This window comes from Danio rerio, chromosome 4 (assembly GCF_052040795.2).
Source record: "Danio rerio strain M-AB ecotype USA chromosome 4, GRCz13ab, whole genome shotgun sequence".
Taxonomy (NCBI): Eukaryota; Metazoa; Chordata; class Actinopteri; order Cypriniformes; family Danionidae; genus Danio; species Danio rerio.
The window spans coordinates 46,047,969-46,072,069 of NC_141024.2; the positions used below are offsets into that span (position 1 = coordinate 46,047,969).

Consider the following 24,101-nt stretch of genomic DNA (forward strand, 5'->3'; position numbering starts at 1 on the left):
AGCTCCTTCACCACAACAGACAATAACATCAACTGCATTATTGCTGCCGCTGCACCCATCCATCTTTTAATCTCACATTCCATTCCTCATAAAAAAGGACTCCCCTTTAAACAAGATGGCCACCTTTTTCCAGTCAAATTCTGACTTAAAGGAGCTGTTTCTTTCCCTGCCATGTCACACTCAGCAGCAAACTGTCCCACTGCATGCTGAAGGTTATTATTAAAATGATTTATACTTTTGAGATCAGCCTCGAAAATAACACATTTACAAAATGAAATGAATAAGTGATGTTTTATAAACAAATTTCGGTAGGAGCATGATTAGTGTTTGACGAGGCTAATTCATCACATACACAATCATTCTATTATCCAATCACCTCAAGAGAAAACCCCTATAAATAGTCAAACACGTCATACCTCTGTTTTCTCTCGACTTCAGCGTTGGCACATGTTGGAGAAAAGGAATTTATTTTTATTATTGGTTTTATTATTTTTTATTAGAAAAATGTTTAGACTAACAACAGATTAATCAATCTTTCTCTTTTGTATTATAAAACATCTTGACCAGACAAACTTCCTCTTTTTTACTGTGCTGCATACTTTTTAGAAGAACTGCTGACAAGTGGAAAAGCAGAATAAGAATAAATTGAGGGTGGGGGCCTTTGTTCCAGAACTATAGTCTAGACATGTCACAAGTTGTCCTGATGCTTGTAGAAGTTGTGAAATATATTAAAGATGTACGTAATTGTTCAGTTCTGGTATGCAGAGAAAGGTTACAGAAAGAGGAAGTAATGTCCAGGGGTTGCAAAGAGCCAAGGGACTGCAGAATGACTGATAAGTGACGTTAAACCAAAACTCCACCTGTTAAGATCAGTTGTGTATATATATACTGGAGTCAGGAAATGTAAGTCAGTTGCGAACCTCCTGAATGTAATTCTTGTATTACATTGGGGTAACGTAACCCAGAGCTCTGTCATCGAACTATTCATTTGTATCTAATAAATTACTAATATTTTTGGCATTGAAGAAAACCCTCTCCAGACCTTTTCTTATTGAACACGCATGGAATAGAGGTAGATATTCCAACAATTTGGTGACCTCCGACGTGGAAAAGGGGGAGAGGAAGTTATTGATCTGTCGTATTGCATTGACATCATCGGCGCCGAAAAAAAAAGGTAAGCAGAAAACCTGTTAAATCGAATTTCTGCAATTGGCCTAATCTAAATTAAATGATGTCATGTGATATGTAGGATTGATGTAGTTAAAGGTAAAGCATTTGAATAATTTGATGAGTTTAAATGTATATTTGCTTTAAGTGTTAACCGGTTTGTAAATATTAGGGTAGTTTAGAATAGCTTAGAAGTGTGGTGCAGCCAGGAGAACTGCGAGTGTGGTGCAGCCAGGAGAACTGCGAGTGTGGTGCAGCCAGGAGAAATGCGAGTGTGGTGCAGCCAGGAGAACTGCGGCTTCGGGTATTATTACGGTTTCGTCATATGGTTTTCACTAAGTAGATCAGAACATAAGTTGATACATTTTGACTGTTTTTGCTTGTTTGGTGTAAGGCTGTGCTTCTTACACGGAATTGAATAAAATACCATCCTAGGGTGTATTGTTCAGGTGACTACTAAGTACTGAATACTGGGATTTTACCTGGACAGGTGTTTGACGATTCACCTGAATTTTTTTTGGACTCTAAGGGCGGTAGTCCAGCGGACGAACCGACGGGTGGTCCCGAACAGTCCGGGTGCAAGCCCCAACGTTTTAGTAGGTCCAAGCGTTAAAGACAGCTATAGGGTCAGATTGTAAATAGTCTAAAAAATAGGGACAGTTTAGTCGCCGAGGTTGTGACTCTGAGTGGATGATTTGCTTCACTGAAAAGGTGTGACGCTGTAGAAAATACAGAGAAAAGTCGACTCTGTTAAGGTGTGGTCGATTAGACAGACACAGGAAATTCAACTGTGGAAGGCGAATGTAAATATAAAAAGAAATTGAGACTTGTGTAGAGCACGCATTATATTTTATGTAAATGTTTGTCTGTTGCGTTAGTGACTAACAGTTGAAATAAGCATAGTGTACAGATATTTAGTCGGCTGTATATAAGCATATATGATATTCAATTAAATGTCATTTAGAATTGGGAAAGTTCAGTAGTTGGGAAAGTGCAAAAAGTTTGCAGGTGAAAATTTGATTGTTTGAGGAGGATAAATATATATATATATTTTGATTGTGTATGTGCAGTAAATGCAACATACAGAAGTTCATTAGTGTGTGTGAAAAACACTCTGTAAATTTGAGGAAGTGGAGGTGTGAAAAATGCATAAGGAATTCGATTAAGAATGTGAGCAATATGGAAAATGTCCCAGACAAAATTAAAAACTCAATGGGACAAGTGGTAAATGATTGGAACTAAGGAAAATTATTTGAAAAAGAAATGAGAAATAATATATGAGAAGCTTAAATGTGAAAATGAGTGGAGCTATGATTGAACAGTAAAATTGGCTACAATCTTGAGAAACAGAGAATTTGAGTTTTACAAAGTTAATAACATAGCAAAAGGGGACCACAAGGATGTTGTGGCAGTAAGAAATGGAAAAAATAAGTTGGAATTTGTAATGTGGCATGATTTTGGCATATGTTGGAACGGCTGTAGAAAGACAGATGAGGGGAGAAAAAAGAGGAGGTGCTCAGGCAGACAATCTTAGACAGACTGACAACAAAAAGGAAGTCAGAAAAAGGAGCCACTCCTCTTCATGAGGAAGAAGCAGTTGAAGTAGGGGCAGAAGGAGTAAATTATATTAAAAGAGTATATAAAATTGTTTTGATCAAATAATGATAGACTGTGATATAATAATTAAAGATATAGTATAAGTTACTAAATAAACAGATCTATTACAATGCGGTATAAAAAAAGACAAGTGAAATAAAGAAATAATGTGAAATATGCTAAATACAGTTATATTTGTTGAAATGGATTTTGAAGCTATACGAATGAATATATTAATAAAGAAATGAATTTACTAAATAGAGGAGGATGACTAAAACAATAGACCAGTAGTTGTTGACTAGAACAATAAGAACAAATAAATTAATAATACTAATAGGAAAAATAAAGAGAAATTAAAATACAACATAAAGACCAGCTACTAAAGAAACATTAGAATAAATACATTAGAGGAAAAATGAGGAACATGACTTCGAGATGAGCTGTTAAACAGCAAAGAGATAAAATTGGCATAAGTCTCTGGTCGATGAAGAGAAAAATTAGAAGAAAATGTGACAGTTTAATATTGATCAACTGAAGAGTTAATGAGCAAATATGTAAGGAAGATAAAAATATGGATAAGAAAAACTTAAAAACTTAAATCCAAGTTATGGTTGGATAGAAAGAAGAAGAAGATATGTTTAAAATATATTGAAATATGTCTGAAAAATGTTATATACATAGAGAGAGAGAAAGACAGAGACATTAAACCGATGAGACAGAAGCTAGAAAACTCAGTAACACTTTGAGGAAGTGACACTTTGAGGAACTGAGATTTGATGTGAGAGGACAAGATTGAGTTTAGGTGAAAAAACAAAATAGAATAATAATATTAGTAATAATAATGATAAAAAAAAATTATGGCTTACACTGGCTCTTTTCATCTATGAAAGTCAGCTGCATAAGACTATCTAAGCCATCATCTAGGGTCAAAGAAAAATAATGAACACTTAGCAGATGTGGATGAAAAAGATGAAGTGAGTTCAATTTCTCTATATTTAAAATGATAAACACCAAGAAATAAATCGATAATTAAACATTGCATTTCAGATATAAAAATATATATTAAACAAATATGGGGGGTCAATGCCTAATATGAACCCTGAGATATAGCAGTAATGTTGAACAGTTATACCACTTGGTAGACCATGTCATAATTTGTGTTTTATGAATAATAACCCAACTGTGTCTTGATTTTTAGTCTCCACCATCATAGTGCCCTACAGCTTTGCCTGCAGACTAAGCAGACCATAGTGCTGAGTGGATGGGAGTGAAGATGTCAAACTTTACTTAAAGCTATTATTGGGGGTCAAATTGATTTTAAACTTAATAAAACCTGTCTCATTGGTTAGACTCTAGAATGTGGTCTCAGTGGCTCACATGGTTCTTGAGTGCATGTTTCCCTAACATCAGAGAGACCAAGTTCTGAAGGAAAACTGAGAAGGAGGTTGCAGTGTAGAAGAGCAGTAACTGGTCTCCATGAGACATTATTCCAAAGATGGGTAAGACTCTCGTTGGCCACCGGGAGCGACCTAAGCCAGGAATTTTTGTCGCGGAGACTAGGCACCTGTACAGGTAGGCAGGTGTTGAGTGAGATGGTTGTGGAGTGGAGCAGTGATGCTTGAAAGGCCTAGAGCATCCGAATATTGAGGGGCACTGTGAAAGATCAGTGGTCTGCCTCAGAAATGTGGGCTCCTCCAAACCGGACCACAGCGAACTGCTAAATATGTCTGGAGATCAGACACTCAGAAAAAGGAACTTGTGGGTAAAGTACGAGGCAGGGTGCTGTCGAGAACCATTTGAGACCATATTGAATTCCAGCAGTGCCTTGTCCGCAGTTGGCTGTTCTTTCACGGGCCAGAGAGTACTAAAAAGTGCTTTCTGTCCAACAGTTCTAGAGGAAGCAGAGCACTTAGGCTCTGTGGCGCAATGGATAGCGCATTGGACTTCTAGGCTGTGAGCTGAGCCATTCAAAGGTTGTGGGTTCGAGTCCCACCAGAGTCGCAAGCTTTGCTCTTTTTCTTCACTGACTTAAGGTGTGGTGCGTTTCTAACATTTTAGGCATCTGTCCATCCCGTTTTGCTTCTTTCTTTCATTGCGCAGTGCAGGCTCAGATACTAGGGGTACTCTACAATAAAGCCGATGACTTAATTGAGCTGTTTTAAATAAGGGAGATTAGAAAACAGTGTAGGGCCTAGTGGGCTTGAGGAATGACTCGTCGGCAACCTGTGGTTTTGGGGAAAAGTAACTGCCACCTATTGTTGAGATCACGCCTTTTGGATTTGTCGTACAAGAGCCTCTTTATGCATGTGCAAAGTAACTGAGTAGAAAGCACAGTAAATTTTGCTTCCCCCCCACTGTCTTAGATGAAACTGCGTTTGGAAGTATCGTATCCAGAGGTTTTTTCTTTTAGTGTTAAGATAAAGTTGGCCAGAGCACCTGTCTTGGGAACAGCAGGTGCTAGGTTCAAATCCAAACTGCACCTTTCCTTCAGATTATGGGAGAGTGGCTTTCTGATCTGAAACTCTTTCAATGGCCGATAGCATATGTTTGTCCTGATTTTCATTTTCCGTGCTGACTCTGGGTTTGGATGACATGGTCAGGCTTGAGACATGATCATCCAGACTCTAAAAGACCGCGTCCGGCTTGTCAGCATTTTCTGCATCCTGACATGCTGGTTTTTGTTGTGTATTATTTTTTCTTCTTCGATTTTTGTTATCGGGCAAATGTCTCTTGCTGTGAAGTGCTGTGGCTTAGCTGGTCAAAGCGCCTGTCTTGTAAACAGGAGATCCTGGGCTCAAATCCCAGCAGCGCCTTAGTCCAGGTGGTGCGTGTGCTTGTTTTATAGAGCTCACCGGAATGAATTATAAAATTGTATAGCTTTGAGGCGTAATGAATAGTGCGACAAATAGAGTTAAACAACCTCTTTGCTTGCCATTTTAAGACTTGCTGTCTTTTTTTAGTCTCTGTCTGCAAAAACGTCTTGCCTGCTATTCAGCGTTGGCGCTGTGGCTTAGTTGGTCAAAGCGCCTGTTTAGTAAACAGGAGATCCTGGGTTCAAATCCCAGCAGTGCCTAATATACAGCTTTCGTGTTTGCTTTTTGTTAAGAGTAACGAGTGTTTACGCAGCGGGATGTTTAGCAGTCGGTTTCTAAACAAAACTCAAATCCTTAAGAACGCTGCTCGTTCAAGAGGGCTTTGGACGATGCCTTTATATAGCATAGTGTGGTAGTGCCTAACCAATTGGACTTTATTATTTCAAGTCCAGACATTCCCACATGCAGCGCTACCGTTGTTAGTTTTTTTTTTTTTTTTTTCGGAATTAAACATTTAGCCTGTGTCAAGGTCGTTTGGAGCTGTGGCTTAGTTGGTCAAAGTGCCTGTCAAGTAAACAGGAGATCCTGGCTTTGAATTCCAGCAGTGCCTTGTCCGCAGTTGGCTGTTCTTTCATGGGCCAGAGAGTACTAAAAAGTGCTTTCTGTCCAACAGTTCTAGAGGAAGCAGAGCACTTAGGCTCTGTGGCGCAATGGATAGCGCATTGGACTTCTAGGCTGTGAGCTGAGCCATTCAAAGGTTGTGGGTTCGAGTCCCACCGGAGTCGCAAGCTTTGCTCTTTTTCTTCACTGACTTAAGGTGTGGTGCGTTTCTAACATTTTAGGCATCTGTCCATCCCGTTTTGCTTCTTTCTTTCATTGCGCAGTGCAGGCTCAGATACTAGGGGTACTCTACAATAAAGCCGATGACTTAATTGAGCTGTTTTAAATAAGGGAGATTGGAAAACGGTGTAGGGCCTAGTGGGCTTGAGGAATGACTCGTCGGCAACCTGTGGTTTTGGGGAAAAGTAACTGCCACCTATTGTTGAGATCACGCCTTTTGGATTTGTCGTACAAGAGCCTCTTTATGCATGTGCAAAGTAACTGAGTAGAAAGCACAGTAAATTTTGCTTCCCCCCCACTGTCTTAGATGAAACTGCGTTTGGAAGTATCGTATCCAGAGGTTTTTTCTTTTAGTGTTAAGACTAAGTTGGCCAGAGCACCTGTCTTGGGAATAGCAGGTGCTAGGTTCAAATCCAAACTGCACCTTTCCCTCAGATGATGGGAGAGTGGCTTTCTGATCTGAAACTCTTTCAATGGCCGATAGCATATGTTTGTCCTGATTTCCATTTTCCGAGCTGACTCTGGGTTTGGATGACATGGTCAGGCTTGAGACATGATCATCCAGACTCTAAAAGACCGCGTCCGGCTTGTCAGCATTTTCTGCATCCTGACATGCTGGTTTTTGTTGTGTATTATTTTTTCTTCTTCGATTTTTGTTATCGGGCAAATGTCTCTTACTGTGATTTTCTGTGGCGCTGTGGCTTAGCTGGTCAAAGCGCCTGTCTTGTAAACAGGAGATCCTGGGCTCAAATCCCAGCAGCGCCTTAGTCCAGGTGGTGCGTGTGCTTGTTTTATAGAGCTCACCGGAATGAATTATAAAATTGTATTGCTTTGAGGCGTAATGAATAGTGCGACAAATAGAGTTAAACAACCTTTTTGCTTGCCATTTTAAGACTTGCTGTCTTTTTTTAGTCTCTGTCTGCAAAAACGTCTTGCCGCCTATTCAGCGTTGGCGCTGTGGCTTAGTTGGTCAAAGCGCCTGTCTAGTAAACAGGAGATCCTGGGTTCAAATCCCAGCAGTGCCTAATGTACAGGTTTCGTGTTTACTTTTTGTTAAGAGTAACGAGTGTTTACGCAGCGGGATGTTTAGCAGTCGGTTTCTTAACAAAACTCAAATCCTTAAGAACGCTGCACGTTCAAGAGGGCTTTGGACGATGCCTTTATATAGCATACTGTGGTAATGCCTAACCAATTGGACTTTAATATTTCAAGTCCAGACATTCCCACATGCAGCGCTACCGTTGTTAGTTTTTTTTTTTTTTTTGGAATTAAACATTTAGCCTGTGTCGAGGTCGTTTGGTGCTGTGGCTTAGTTGGTCAAAGTGCCTGTCTAGTAAACAGGAGATCCTGGCTTTGAATTCCAGCAGTGCCTTGTCCGCAGTTGGCTGTTCTTTCATGGGCCAGAGAGTACTAAAAAGTGCTTTCCGTCCAACAGTTCTAGACAAAGCAGAGCACTTAGGCTCTGTGGCGCAATGGATAGCGCATTGGACTTTTAGGCTGTGAGCTGAGCCATTCAAAGGTTGTGGGTTCGAGTCCCACCAGAGTCGCAAGTTTTGCTCTTTTTCTTCACTGACTTAAGGTGTGGTGCGTTTCTAAAATTTTAGGCATCTGTCCATCCCGTTTTGCTTCTTTCTTTCATTGTGCAGTGCAGGCTCAGATACTAGGGGTACTCTACAATAAAGCCGATGACTTAATTGAGCTGTTTTAAATAAGGGAGATTAGAAAACGGTGTAGGGCTTAGTGGGCTTGAGGAATGACTCGTCGGCAACCTGTGGTTTTGGGGAAAAGTAACTGCCACCTATTGTTGAGATCACGCCTTTTGGATTTGTCGTACAAGAGCCTCTTTATGCATGTGCAAAGTAACTGAGTAGAAAGCACAGTAAATTTTGCTTCCCCCCCACTGTCTTAGATGAAACTGCGTTTGGAAGTATCGTATCCAGAGGTTTTTTCTTTTAGTGTTAAGACTAAGTTGGCCAGAGCACCTGTCTTGAACGCTGCTCGTTCAAGAGGGCTTTGGACGATGCCTTTATATAGCATACTGTGGTAATGCCTAACCAATTGGACTTTAATATTTCAAGTCCAGACATTCCCACATGCAGCGCTACCGTTGTTAGTTTTTTTTTTTTTTTTTTTTTTTTTTTTATTTGGAATTAATCATTTAGCCTGTGTCAAGGTCGTTTGGTGCTGTGGCTTAGTTGGTCAAAGTGCCTGTCTAGTAAACAGGAGATCCTGGTTTCAAATCCCAGCAGTGCCTTGTCTGCAGTTGGCTGTTCTTTCATGGGCCAGAGAGTACTAAAAAGTGCACCTTTCCCTCAGATTATGGGAGAGTGGCTTTCTGATCTGAAACTCTTTTCAATGGCCGATAGCATATGTTTGTCCTGATTTCCATTTTCCGAGCTGACTCTGGGTTTGGATGTAATAAAACTGGAGGTACCAAAAAACACATAACACATGATTTAGGATAGATTAAATAAAAATAATTTCATGCATTTTTTGCTTTGCTCTTGAACAGAGGCCAGGTTACCGGTTAGGTTTGAGACATAATCATCCAGACTCTAAAAGACCGCGTCGGTCAGAGAGAGGAATATCCGGTACCATATGTCAAAAAATTTGATTGATGACCACCCCGCCCCTTTTGGGTGGGGCTTCCGTTGTAAACCCCACCCCCTTTCAGTTAATTAGATGTTTATCAGTTTAATTAAATTAATAATTCCGGTAATTAGATTCTTATCAGTTTAATTAAATAAATAATTCTGTTAATTAGATTCTTATCAATTGAATAAAATTAATAATTCCAGTATTATTACATTAAAATTAGATATTTTAATATTATGAAATAGATTTTAATGAAATAAAATATATCAACCGTTATTAAAACTATATTATAATTATACACTATTATACAGTATTATATATTAATTATTGTAATAAATTCTGTTATTATAATTATACAATATTATATTGTCATTATTGTTTTAAATTATGTTATTATAATTAAATTATATACTACTATGTTAATATTATGTTAGAATTAATAAGCTAAGGTATATGCACCACTGTGTTGCCTTTGCTCTGTTAAGGTCAGAACTGCGTGTCTGTGTGTGCGTCTCTCCGGCTCGGGTGTTGGTGTGTCGAGAGGCTCTGGCCGTGCCTGCGTGGGTGTATGTGTGCGGGAAATTTGAACCGGTTGAATCGTGCTTGAGAATGATAAAAGACATCTGATGACTGTTACATCGTATGCGTGTATCTGATAAGCGAACATTATGACATCGGTTGGTAAATAAACGCAAACGTCCGTTTACATGGTTATCGTTCGGTCCGGCTCTTTCCGGCTGTTAAAGCGTGAGACTGTGTTTGTGTGTGTGTTTGCGTCTCTCTGGTACGGCTCTCGGTCTGTTTGTATGTCTCTCTATGTGTGCGAATGAGACAATGATTGTTCAACATAGAAAAATATTCATCCATCATGATTATTATGGTTGTTTAACTTTGTTTCAATGTTATAATAAACTATAAACGATTAACTGTGTTGTATGACCCAATTTCTAATGTAAAGCTTATCTCATACAATTTTTTAATCCATCTATGATGCAAACTGTGAATAAATGTGTAATTACAAGTAATTTATAATCATACACAATGAATATTAAATATTTAACTTTATTTAAATGTTATAATAAAACAATAAACGATTAACTGTGTTGTATGACCCATTTCTAATGTAAAGCTTATCTCATACAATTTTTTAATCTATCTACACAGCAAATTTTAGATAGTAGATTTAACTACCTTAGAGTTAAAATTAACACTCCCTCAGAGTTTATATGGGAACCACTATAAGTGTTAAAAATAACACTTTTGAAAGTGTTAACATTGTCAACACCAAGAGAGTGTTAATTAACAAACTCTTATTGTGTAAAATATCTGTTAAATTTCCGAAAAAATACCAGCAGCTGTGGTTGCCAGAATCTTTCTGTGAAAAACATGGAAGTTTTATATAACTGTATAAATTTACAAAAAATAACCATATTTCATGAACTGATACAATGTTCAGTTTAAAAAATTATAGCTTAATAGAAAAAATATAAAGTCTTTAGATGCAATAATGTTTTCATGTGTGATTGCAATTAGCAAACAGATTTTGACAGCATTAGTAACTACACAGTTACCTTTAAACAAAAGAAGATACAGCATAACATCAAACACTCTCAGTTCATCTTGGACTTAAACAGAGACGCTATTATCCTCCACAATGCTGACACAAAAACGGTTTTGCTGTTTTTCTTTTTTTTTTTTTCTTTTTTAGATTTTACGGAAAAATACCAGCAGCTGTGGTTGCCAGTAATCTGCTGTTTTTAACATTCATAAATTCAGTTTACAGAATATTTCTGTTAAAAGCACATTCAACAGTCTGTATTTTTTATCGATCTCACACTGCAAATTTTAGATTTGGTAGATTTAACTACCTCAGAGTTAAAATTAACACTCCCTCAGGGTTTATATGGGAACCACTATAAGTGTTAAAATAACATTTTTGAAAGTGTTAAATTTTTTAACACCCAGAGTGTTACTTAGCAAACTCTTATTGTGTAAAATATCTGTTAAATGTATGTCAAAATACTGGCAGCAGTGGTTGCCAGTAATCTTCTGTTTTCAACATTTTACATTCGTAAATTCAGTTTCCAGAATATTTCTGTTAAAAACAAATCCCATAGTCTGTATTTTTCATTCGAACACACTTAAGCCTTAAATTCCAGAGCAAAATCCTAACTAGTGTCCTCACTACAGAGGGCTGAACACTCAGACAGTGATGAAGTTAATGAGACAATTAAGTGTCTAATTAAAGGAGGATTGAGAATTATTGATGAACAACTGTTAACAAGCAGAATCACTGAAGGACAGAAAAACACAAGCCAAAACCAAAGATGAAATCAACTGAGAAAAAAAAAAACTCTAAATAAAATAATAATCAATAAAAATAAAACAAATTACACAATAAAAAATGTTATTTTTCAACATCTTTAAAAAAAACCTCATCAAATAAACAACTTATCATGAAGCTTCACCTATTACTGACCTTTGACTTGATTTCTGTCATGTGAACAAAAGCTCTTAATGAAATTTCTGTTGTTCATTTAAAGTCACCATGATAGAGGACAGAGTCTGCTTTAGTCAGGCTCTTCAACTTCTTACTATAAATGTTTTTTATTTTGGCTGCTAATAGTAAGTGTTAATCACACTATTTAAACATATAGCACGGAAAGCCAAATGAGAATAAAAGTGACAGTCTGAAGAGATTATTTATGATATCATAGCCATCCTTTACTGCTTGTTTTCTAATTCAATATCATATTAGTTATGTGTGAGAGATAAATAATATACATAAATGAAACCACTGAAGCTCCAATAATATATAATAAAATAAAACCAATATTTACAATGAGAATGTTTGATCTATGGCAGAACTTAAAAACACACAGACATCAACAATTAGTCTTTGAATCTCAATAATGGTGACAAACAAAAAAATAAAAATCAAGTAAAAAACACTCTACTAAAAATATCACCTCCCAAAAACAACACAAAATAAAGGAAAAGAAAGAGATTGTAAGAACATAAAGCTGCATAATTTCATAATAATTTCATAATTCATGCTGCAATGCATGCTGGGAGCTTTGTACTATGCTGGCACCCAGCATGCATTGCGGCATGAACTATGCAGCTTTTTTTTTTAGCAACCACGGTTGAGGTTCATGTCCTGATTCTTGATGCCTGTGTGTCACATGAGCAAGTTGAAGCTTGAAAGTTTAGTGCATGACACTCTAATTATTAATTGCATTCTAATTGTTTGTTGCACCTTCTATGAAGAGCAGCAGACTACCAGAAGTATAGTCCCATGCAGTTTTAATACAACTATTTTTAATATTTTTATGAATCAATCTATTGCACACTTGAAATTATATCTATAACAATTAAGCATAAACAGTATAGTTTCTCTTGACCTTTCTTGCTATAGCTGATGAGTTTTAGAAACACAGCTATAACAGTCAGAGAGACATAAAACTAGAAGTAAAGCTTCAAGAGCTCAAATAAGAAGCGTCTGATCTCTATGATGGTGAGGTCAAATGAAATATTTTTAATAAAAAATATAAACCTCTGTTCATTGTCAAATATTCTTACAGAAATGAAGTCAAACTGTAGTCAGTGAAGCTGCTTATGCTATTATTTAATGGAGTTGTTTAATCCTCTGTTTTAATTCAGTTGGTTTGGTGTGAGGCTGTGTCTGTAGTTTTATTTCTTCCTTCAATTTCTTTTTCCTTCAGTTATTGTGCTTGTTAACAGCAGTTGTTCAACAGCAGGTGTCTGAATTCAATTATTTGTGGTCATTCACTCTGTCTAGTGGACTAAACTAATTGACCAATTTAAGGGCCAGGTGAATGAGGGTGTGGCGAGATTTCAGACACTCTGATTAGTTTCTCAAATACAAGGGTTTTCTACAAAGGTAGATACATGTTACTCTGTGTGACGAGGAGGCAAATCAGCTTCTAACGACGAGAGGGTTATTTTACCTTTATCTAACTCTAGAATTTTAACACTTTACTCTGAATTACCACAACTCTTGAAATTTAACACCGATGAATTTGCTGTGTATGATGCAACCTGTGAATAAATGTTCAAATTACAAATAATTTAAAATCATACACAATGAATATTAAATATTATAAACACTCACCACGATTTGAATGGTATATTATTTTGGCTCAATATAGAAATATTGGAAGAAATGAATTTAAAAAACTGTATTTAATAAACCATTATCATTTTGGTATGATGTTTTACTCAATGCCACGTTGTTACATATTTTAATCCAGGCGAATGATAACCTCTTAAATCATTTTAATGATTGCCGCAACTAGGGTATATATTGTTTACATTAATAATCTGGCATATGCCAGATAATCATTATTGAACGTCTTGTTTTAGTCTATTTAATTTTATTTTATACTAACATTAAACTGCGTGTACGTTTCTTTGAATTTGGCTGTCTGTTATGCAAACCGTCGAGCGACACCTCTATCGAACTAATTTCCTCAGCGCAATATGAAGCGCCTACAGGTCTCTGCGATAAGGTTATAGCCGTTGTCCGTTGTAATAAACACAGTAGTGATCCGGACAGATCTGTGAACACGAATAGCGGGTGGTTCCGCTAAGGTCTTTTGATACCGATAAGACCGTAAGCACTACGGATCTCTGAGCACAAACATAGACCTCTAGCGCCATCTAGTGTTTACTCAACAAATACATATATTCATTTTATTCTCTTATTTTCAGCCGATTAAATGAAATATATTTTACCTTATCTGAATAATAAACGTGTATTACGTCAACGTAGATGCAATAGTATAAAAGACCATATTAGTTACAATTATCATATTCCATATTTTACCCAAACACATCTGATATTGTAATTAAAATAACCACGTATTTATGTCACCATTAAAACAATAATATTACATGTTAAAATGTTTCCGGATGCTTATAGATTATACGACTACAATAATAGATAATAACAATGTTTTCCACTTCATTCATATATAGTGAAATGATTCAATATTAAAGATACACATGATATATTACATACACGACTATATATATATATATATATATATATATATATATATATATATATATATATATATATATATATATATATATTTATCCCTACAATCAAGTTATTCCATTATGTTATAACAGGTTTTAACGATACGGTTTAATAAATTAAATAAATCTATAAACTAGTTGTCATAATATATAAAGGATATTTTTATTTCTACTATTATATAAAAAAGTGTGTGTTTGTGATTCTAAAAGTAAGACATTCGAGTAGTTTTTATGGGTCTTATCTTTCTCCGACACCTGGCACGACCCCCCACATCTTAATACTTAAATACTGCAGTCATCCCGGGGGAAAGTTATTCATCTGGTCATCGCGCATTGATGTAAATCGTCTCCTTCACCAGCTCTTCTAGTCTACACTAATCTTTTTGAGGAAGCATGGCGCGTCGTAAGTAAAATATTATTATGGTGTAATACATTACATTCAGTAATACTTCGTCAGCCATACTGTGACCTGAAATATTTTCAATCTATCAGCTTTTATGTTACAGAATTAAATTCATCAGAGATTGTTGCTTTTGAAGCCATCAACCAATTCTGTGAGTAAATATTGTTTTATACGGATATTTTATATGTTATATAAGCGTGTAAAATGTTTAAATGTAAATCATACATTTCTGCTTTATCTCCTAGTGTGGCCTCGATCCAATGCTGATGACCAAAGGGAAGAAGGTAAAGGTTTTATTAAAAAGAAATATTCTAGGCCTATGTTATCCTAGCGTGGATTCGAACCCGGTTAGAAAATACACGTGGTTCGAAGACGAGTGCTTTACATACAGGCCTCAGAAATAGACATGTGGTTTTGGTCATTTAATGTCTCTAGAATGGTGCAGACGTAGATAATCTAAATCGTTATTAATAAAATATTTTCACTTTTCTGTTTCAGATATAATCAAAGTTATTGATTTAACCTCGGAGGACGAGCAAGAAGTGACCGATCTGGACCAAGCATCATTGGTCAGCTCGACATGCCCGGAAAAAAAAGACGCCTTGATTATAACTTTAGCCCTGTTTCAAACAAATGGCTGAAAATTTATACCGGCGTACAGAATCAACATATTGAATATGATGGTGATGATGAAGATTAATCTCGTTTAGGTAATGTATCATCTTGTTTTATACGGTTTAAAGTTATGTAATTTATAACTGTTGAATTGTGCGCGCGTCCATGCTGAATGTTTCATGCTAGACCTAGTGTGAATTTTTTTCTGAATATACAATATCTGTTTCTACTTTAGTTCCGCGATCACCGGATACTAGCCCGCTCGGACCTGGTGAAAGTGTTTTTGAAATACAACAACGTAAGTGTTTAATTAACTGTGAAAATACATTAATCGGTTATCATGTGTACACATTTCTGTTAATTTAAATTACATTATATATGCATTTTTCCTGTAGATCCTACGTCACCGGCTAGCAGCCCCCACGGACCTTCTGAATGCAGTATTGAGACACAACATTGTGAGTGTTTTATTTTATTAAATGTAAAATTATGACTTTCTAAACATTATATTAAAGACTTTTTCTTTTTAATGCTGTTTCAGCACCAAGCCCTCAATGCTGGACTGATGACGGTGAATCCAGCGATGGTTATGCCTCAACGCTAGGTGGCGGTCGCAGCCCTGTATATACTCCATACCCGTCTTTAGAAGTTGAAGAAGAGCCGGAAAAGCAGGAAGAAAACAATGGTGACGGAGACCTCGTTTTACAACAAGCCGCTGAACTCACACAAACAGGATCCAGCTCTATCGCCGAACCACATTTTAATGTGACGAAAGGGGACATTTTGCAAGGACCTGTACAGCTGTGTTGGGCCCGGATTGTAAATTGGCCCTAATACCTACAGGGAGCTTGTCACGCTGAGTTGGCTTTGTCCTCTTGATTGACAAACGCGTACACCTTGTTTTATCCTTGCAGGCCTAACTTCGCTGGAGAAAGCGCTTGTGGGGTTTATGTAGTGTAGTGGTCATCACGTTCGCCTTACATGCGAAAGGTCCTCGGTTTGAAACCGAGCAGAAACAGTGCTCTTCTTTTGGCGGGAAAATAATAGCATCCACTGCGCCCCCAGCAATGATCGTCAACAGGCACCCAATCAAAATGGGTTATCTGCTTGTTCTGCCTGAAGGTTCCGTAGTGTAGTGGTTATCACGTTCGCCTCACACGTGAAAGGTCCCCAGTTCGAAACTGGGCGGAAACAACCTCTGGCTTTTATGACAATTGTCAAATCATGCTTCTGTTGAGTACTGACGTTCACTGAAAACATTCTTTCTGCAGAGCGGTGTGAGGCTAGAAGTTTGAATTCAGCTCAGTGTTTACCGCCCCTCGCGGTGTCGCAAACTTGCGTAGAATCTGATTTCTTTTAGCTTTGTGTTGTGCATGAGCAGGTGGCCAGTGCGTTTGCTGGCCCTCCACGGTGCAGACCGTACAAGACAGCCCTTTAAAAAAAAAGACTATAAATACTTGAAGCAGCACTAGCCTATTGGTTTTCGTAGTGTAGTGTTTATCATGTTTGCAATACACGCTAAAGGTCTCCTGTTCGAAACTGGGCGGAAGCATACAATTAGCGGACACTTTTGTCCAAAGCGACATACAATAGTGGAGGTATTCAACAAGACGAGGCAATGCATACGAAAAAGGGCTATTTATCCCAAGTAATTTGTTTGTGCTCAGAGAATTTAGTGCTGGAGTAGGAGTTTCGTTTTCTTTAGGGAGAGGGATATACCCCTTGGGTTCGGGTGTGCTCTGAAGAGATGGGTGTTAGCTGTTGTTTGAAGGATACCAGTGTATCCCTAATCCGAGTGGGAATGGGAAGGTGATTCCACCAGCGTAGAACATTGAATGAAAACATTGTGGAAAGTGACTTTCAGTCTCTGCGATGGCACCACAAGACAGTGCTCTCACCCTTACCGGAGGCTCCTGTGGTTATCACGATGGCTTTACAAGCGGAGGGTCTCCTGTTAGAAACTGGGCGGAAACATTCAGATTTGCTTTTACGCACATTCTCAATCGTCTCTCTGCTCCCTGGATGATCCACGATACAAGGGCATGGATCTGTCAAATGTCATGATTTGACGTTGTACGAGGATTTGACAAAAAAATGCCTCTGCAAACCAACACCATCCCAGAACAATTCTTTTGATCCCCTTTTGGTGCACTTGCATTAAAGCCCACGTGATGCGGCGCCTTGTCAGTGTTACTGTATCATTCGGACATGGGGGCAGAGAGTTAAAGACTTCAGCCTGAACACACTGCCGCAGGTTCGGTTTGTCAGAAGTGGGATTCGAACCCACACTTCCAGGGGAGACTGCGACCTGAACGCAGCACCTTAGACCGCTCGGCCATCCTAACATGCAAACTTGGCAGGAGCTGTCTCCTGGGAGCCACACCGCAGTACCGTGCTTGGATTTTTTTTTTTGGGACAATGGAAAGCAAAAGGACAAATTCACTGGACGTTCGGGCAAAACAAGAGGAGAAAATAACACAGAGATGGATGGTGAAAAGCAAAGAGGAGACGACACGGGAGTACGAGAGGGAAAACAGATGGGAAACAACACAGCACGAGGAGGAGAAACAAACATGGCTAATATGGAACGACAAGAAAATCAGCAACAGGAAAGACAACATGAAAGAAGAGGAAAGAAGTACTTGAAGGAAGCAACTGTAATACTAAACGTGGACAAAGTAAAAGAGGTGAGAGTTTCAGACATTATTAAGGCGTTAACAGAAAAATGTGGACATGGGAAAATTTTGGCAATAAGACCGAGAAAGGACAAAGAATATGAAATAACTTTAGAAGAGGAAGAAACTTGTGACAAACTGATTGATGGACTAACAATAAATGAAGAGAACTGTGAAGTTAAAATGTTACAAAACAGAGACTATGTTGTCTCCTTTATGCACTTGCCTGTTTATCTGGAGGATAGTTTAATATTAGAAAAATTGGATGGATGGGGTGTTAGCCCCTTATCAAAAATTAAAAGGAGGACATATCCGGGCACTGAGATTGAGGATGGGACAAGGTTCATTATGACACGGTTTCCCAAGGAGGTGGCTTCGCTTCCATATAGCACGAAGTTTGAAACGGCAGACGGACCACAATATTTCCGGGTGATGCACAGCCACCAAGTTAAGACTTGTAGGCTGTGTATGAGCCCGGAGCATGTGATGAAGGACTGCCCAGACTTTAGGTGCTTTAAGTGCGAAGAAAGAGGACATTTTGCAAGAAACTGTGACGCAATCAAATGCCCGGAATGCCTCCAAATTTTAGCAAAATGTGAATGTTGGATGGAGGCAGAGGAAGGAGAAGAGAGAAACCAGATAAGCAGGCAAGTGCATGAAGTAAACAATGTAGAACAAAATGAAGGAGAAGAACAAGCAGGATTTTTACAACCAAAAGGCTTACTGAAAGAGATACAAAATGGAAAAGAAATTCAAGAGGATAAGAAAATGCATAAGAGGAATAATGAAGATGACATTTTTTGTGAAGAAAGACATGAAGAAGAGAGAGGAAAAATGCAAAATATAGCAAATGAAAGACTGATATTGGAAGAAAGGGAGAGGCAAACGCTTTTCAAAGAAACTGAAAAAAGAGAAGAAGAGGATAATGAAAACATAGAAATGGAAACAATGGACAACTCTCAGATGTGTGGAGACAACGGGGTGAAGACTGGACAAAGAAATGAAGAAAAAAGTAATGAAATTGGAAGAGAAGAAGAAATTAAAATGGACAGAGAGGAGAGAAGAACAATTCGAAGAAGGACATTAAAGATTAAACCTAATCTAGAAAGTACAAAGAGAAAATTGACTACAAGAATGAAAAACATGAACAGATATGAAGTGTTAAAGGAAATGGAGGGAGATGATGAGTAATAATGATTTTTAGGTTTTTAATTTTATTTTTATTTCTTTTAATGGTTTTAAAATGTGTATCTTTTAATGCAAGAGGTATGATGGAAAAAGGGAAATTTGAGAAAATAAGAGAAAAATGTAAAAATAAGGACATGATAGTATTACAAGAAACAAACTGGAAAGATTATGTAATGGAAGATTTTAAAAAGAAGTGGGAGGGGGATATCTTATATAACAATGGTGATGGCAAATCTGGAAGAGGGGTGGCATTTTTAATAAAAAAAAGATGTTTTTAATATTAAAAAAATCGTGTATAAAGACAATAATGGAAAGTGTTTAGTGATAGAAGTAAACTATGAAGGACAAGAAATGATTATAGCCAATATACATGCACCTACGGAAGAGAAAGATAAAAAAGAGTTTTTTAAGAGTTTAAATAAGGTAATTGAGAGATATAAAAAAATAATAATGGTAGGAGATTTTAATACAGTTTTTAATAAACAAGACATGGCAGATGGAATGGTTTTTAAATCTGACACAGCAAGGAAAGAACTAAAGGAGCTAATAAAAGAAAATAATTTAATAGACATATGGAAGGAAAATAACAAAGAAAAAAGAGAGTTTTCAAGGAGACAAATAGTTGGAGATTTTATATGTCAAACTAGAATAGATTTTATATTATGTACTAGGAATATTGAGAATTTTATAGAAAACATACAGTATGAAGAGAACAGTTTTAGTGATCATAAGCTCTTGCATTTTAAAGTGAATGTAGATAACATACAAAAAGGACCAGGAACTTGGATTTTAAACACAACCATTTTAAAAAATGAAGATTATGTTCAAAAAGTCAAAGAAATAATAGAGAAAGAAAAAGAAAATAGAATGTATGATGAAGATAAAAGGATATGGTGGAAAAAACACAAAATATCAAATAAGAAAATACACAATCAAATATTGTGCAGTACTACAAAGATGTAAAAAGTATACAGAAAAAGAAGTTAAAAGATCCTTAGAAAAAGAATTAAACAAGGAAAATAAAGATATTGAAAAAATCAAAGAAATAGAGCAAAAATTAAGAGATTTAGAAGAAGACAAACATAAGGGAGCAATGTTGAGGAGCAGATCTAAATACACAGTAGAAGGGGAAAAATGCACAAAATTCTTTTTTGATTTAGAGAAGCAAAGAGGTAAAGCAGGAATACTAAAGGAAATTAAAGGGAGAAATGGAAAAATTGCGAAAGGAAACAGAAATACTAGAAGAAATCAAACATTTTTATGAAGATCTATTTAAAGCAAAAGGTATTGATGAAGAAAAAGAAAGGAAGATTCTAAATTATATAAAAGTAAAATTAGAAAAAGATGACAACAAAGAATGTGACAGAGAAATAGATGAAGAAGAGATTGAAATTGCAATAAATCAACTAAATAAAAAGAAAAGTCCAGGTATAGATGGAATAGGAAATGAATTTTATATTGTTTTTAAAGATATTTTAAAAGGAATACTTAAAGAAGTTTTTAAAGAAATTTTTAAATGTAAAGAGATGAATGAGAGAATGGGGATGGGATTAATGAAGTTAATATATAAAAGAAAAGGAGCAAAAACTGAATTACAAAATTATAGACCAATAACAATGTTAAATACAGATTTAAAGATTTTAGCAAAAGTTTTAGCGAATAGATTAAAGGAAGTAATGCCTAAATTAATTAAATCAAACCAAGCATATGCAATAAAAGGGAGAGATATTGCAGATGTAACAATGAGTATTAAAAGCACAATAGATTATATACAAGAAAAGAAGATGAATGGTTTTTTAATTAGTGTAGATTTTGAAAAGGCTTTTGACAGAGTAGAACATACTTACTTATTTGATGTACTCAAAACATTTGGATTTGGAGAGAATTTTATTAATTGGATTAAAATTTTATATAAAGGGGCTTTAACAAAAGTAAAATGTAATGGTTTTTTAACAGATTGTTTTAAAATTACAAGATCGATTAGACAAGGATGTCCTCTTTCAGCGCTATTATATTCCCTAGTCGCAGAACCTTTAGGGTTAGCAATAAAACAAGAAACTAAAATTAAAGGAATAAAAATAGAAGAAGAGGAGGATGAAGGAAAAATATATCAGTATGCTGATGATACAACAATAATAGTGAAGGAGAAAAAGAGTGTAAAAGAAGCCATGAAAAAAGTACAGGAGTTTTGTAAGGGAACAGGAAGCAAAATAAATGAAAATAAAACACAATATATGAGGTTTGGTAAAGCAGATATTTTAACAGATTGTTTTCAATTTAGAGAAGTAGAAGAACTGAAAATTTTAGGAATTTTAATTGGTAAAAATGAAAGAAAAGCAACAGAAAAGATGTGGGATGATCTAATAAGAGGAATAGAATCAAGATTAAATTTTTGGAGGATGAGAGAACTTTGCTTAAAGGGGAAAGCCTTAATATTAAATGTTTTAATGACATCAAAGCTATGGTATAAATTATATATAACAGAAATGCCATGTTGGATAGAAGGGAGATTGAAAAAGTGTGTTCAAGATTTTTTATGGGAGGGGAAACCCCCAAGAATTGCGTACAATACAATAATAGGAGCAACAGAAGAAGGAGGGATAGGATTGATGGATATTAAACAAAGGAAGAAGTGTCTTAGAGTCAAAATAGTTAAAAAGCTTTTACAAGAGGAGAACTCAACAGAATGGAAAAAGGTCATGAAATATTTTTTAAACAAAGTTGGCAATTTTAACTTAGGAGAAGACATTCTTTGGTTAAAAACAAAAAACTGGATGACGGAAAAGTTACCAGGGTTTTATCAAGAAATTTTAAGTGCATGGGGGAAATTTTTAGACGGAGTATTTTACCAAGTAAAGGGAAGAGAAAACTTGCTAAATCAACCTTTGTTTTTAAATAAAAGTATTTTAAAAGAAGGGAAGGAACTATTTTTTAAAAAATGGATGGATGTGGGATGTGTAGACTTAATGGAAGAAGCTAAAGAGGAATACAGTGTAAAGGAAATAGAAAATAAACTTGAAACGGTCAAAGGTGCCATACCAAAAGAATGGATTACAAGAATAGAAAATATGGAAGAAGGTGGGAATGAAAAAGTCATACATGTCTATTTAAAAGGAAAGCTTTGTAATTTTAAAGATTGTTTACTGAAAGACTTTTATGTGTATTTTAGAGATAGTGCACAGCAGATGCCCTTCCAACCCATCTCTGGAAAACACACACACACATAAAAATTTGCTGGATAAGTTGGCGGTTCATCCCGCTGTGGAAACCTCGGACTCTTGGTCCTCCATAATCATCACACTGAAGACTAATCATGCGTACAATTCAGGCTTAAATGTGAATAAATTATATTTTAAACATTTAATAAAATAACAGTGATTTAAAATGCAATAACATTTTAGTGAGCAGAATAAGCTTATTATAAAGTATTCCAAACTTTTTACTGTGGCTGTATATTATAGTTATTACTACTATTTGTTGTGCAATATTTTTTTTTTTTACATGGGTGGAAGCCTTTGTTGAAGCCACCTGTTTCTGATGTTTGCTGGGGAGCGATTCTGAATGTCTGGCAACTGTGCAGAGTTAAAAAAAAAAAAAAAAAAGATCAATGTATTAAGTAGCTTGAGGGGGCATGTGGTACATTGTCCAGTGGCTCCCAGTGCTTCAGCATCTCTGTACATGTTTCCGGTGGAGCTGGTGGTACTGCTGGTGCTGGTTGTGGCCAAATCATAGTGGGAACTATAGTAAAAGTTCAGTGGCATCTGAGGTAACAGGTGGATATTCTATTGATGGAGCAGGTGGAAGGAGTGGCTTTGGTGCTGGTTCAGATTCCTTGTCATCTCATCAAAATTAAACGGACACTTGTTCAAATAGATTATAATCGCATTTGACTTTATTTTTCACTTAAAATGACGATCTGTTTGCTAAATTAAAATAATTCAACCCATTCTTTAAACAGGGTTTTGCTTGTCACCCTAAAGAGTTTTAAACAATTATCAATATTATCCCTAAAAACATCACAGAATTGATCAGAGGTTTTCTTTCACACTATTCTGTAATGTTCGCTCTTCCATCTTTATTTTTAGAGATACAAAATGTAATAATAAGTTTTAAATGAATATTCTTATTTAAAGGCTTCATCCTAATCAGCTCAGACCTAGTTTATTTTAAAATAATTTAATTCACAGAAATTAGAAAAATAAGAACAAGTTACATTTCTTATTTAATTCTCCCCAAAATTAAAGAACTTCAGTTAAAATGATTAATGATGTGTATTCATCAAAATAATTTATTAAAATTTGATAGTGAGGATAACTTGTTAATTTTGTGAAAGTTATTGAAAACACTGAGCATATTTTCTACAACTGCATATACACATGTACATGACTTATAATACATAATGTCACACGCAGAATTCCACAGATTTTCTGCAGATTTTTAGCCCATCATTAATTCTATTTAATTTACTTGTGTAAATGTGTGTAAATATATATTTATTCACTTTTTAAATTAATAACAGTAATATTATTGACTAATATGAAAATGTTTATCTGATTTATGTACAATGCAGTTTGTACAGTAATATTTTCTGTCTTTTAGTAGAAATATTATACGAGAGACTTGCTTAGTTTACCAGATAAAGTGAATCTAATTGGATTTGCATTTTAAACATTAAATAAAAGTTTAAAAGATATTATTTTTTGTTTCACATATTTAGGTTTTAGTTATAACACTCCCAAAATATTTCGGCAGAAATTAACAGATTTTTATCAAAATTCTTTGCAGAAAAAGCAAAAAACGTCGACAGATTCTGTCTGGCCCTACTCATGACTCATAATACATAATACAGAATGTCTCATGTCAATATCCATGTAAACCCTTTTTACAATAAACAAGTTAAATTTGGTGTAACTAATACAAATCGTACACAGCATTACCTGGTTAAAAACCTTTTATGCTTTGCAAAACATTCTTCATTTGTAAATGCAGGTTTTTGGACCTTCTCTTAAAGTGTGACTTTGAGATTATTATACTCATGAAAGGTCAAATAAAAGTATCCTCTTTCAAATTTTATTTTGCTCACTCATCATTGCTGGTTAGTAATAGTATATATATATATATATATATATATATATATATATATAT

At 35.9% G+C, this 24,101-nt stretch overlaps 2 protein-coding genes, 1 long non-coding RNA gene and 6 other non-coding genes across 14 annotated transcripts in view; 7 read left to right on the plus strand and 2 right to left on the minus strand.

The window, feature by feature from the left end:
• The window catches only part of LOC110439394 (uncharacterized), a 97,970-nt gene that overhangs the window by 66,861 nt on the left and 7,008 nt on the right, over positions 1 to 24,101 (minus strand). The window lies entirely within an intron of this gene.
• LOC141375011 (zinc finger protein) overlaps positions 1 to 24,101 on the minus strand; it is a 254,575-nt gene that overhangs the window by 31,874 nt on the left and 198,600 nt on the right. The gene's annotated exons all lie outside the window — the stretch shown is intronic.
• trnar-ucu (transfer RNA arginine (anticodon UCU)) lies at positions 4,676 to 4,764 on the plus strand. The gene is given in 2 exon segments: positions 4,676 to 4,712; positions 4,729 to 4,764. It is a non-coding gene; the product is annotated as a tRNA-Arg (tRNA).
• On the plus strand, positions 5,763 to 5,836 carry trnat-agu (transfer RNA threonine (anticodon AGU)). Its single transcript has one exon. It is a non-coding gene; the product is annotated as a tRNA-Thr (tRNA).
• Positions 6,273 to 6,361, plus strand: trnar-ucu (transfer RNA arginine (anticodon UCU)). Its single transcript is given in 2 exon segments — positions 6,273 to 6,309; positions 6,326 to 6,361. It is a non-coding gene; the product is annotated as a tRNA-Arg (tRNA).
• On the plus strand, positions 7,108 to 7,181 carry trnat-ugu (transfer RNA threonine (anticodon UGU)). Its single transcript has one exon. It is a non-coding gene; the product is annotated as a tRNA-Thr (tRNA).
• Positions 7,368 to 7,441, plus strand: trnat-agu (transfer RNA threonine (anticodon AGU)). Its single transcript has one exon. It is a non-coding gene; the product is annotated as a tRNA-Thr (tRNA).
• Positions 14,148 to 24,023, plus strand: LOC148681907 (uncharacterized). Of its 3 annotated transcripts, XR_015942875.1 has the most exons (6): positions 14,148 to 14,629; positions 14,724 to 14,762; positions 14,977 to 15,188; positions 15,329 to 15,391; positions 15,489 to 15,551; positions 15,635 to 24,023. It is a non-coding gene; the product is annotated as an uncharacterized LOC148681907 (long non-coding RNA). The 3 variants fall into 3 exon arrangements; XR_015942874.1 differs by having other exon boundaries at positions 14,243 to 14,629; positions 14,977 to 15,391; XR_015942873.1 differs by having other exon boundaries at positions 14,243 to 14,762; positions 14,977 to 15,391.
• Positions 16,039 to 16,111, plus strand: trnav-uac (transfer RNA valine (anticodon UAC)). Its single transcript has one exon. It is a non-coding gene; the product is annotated as a tRNA-Val (tRNA).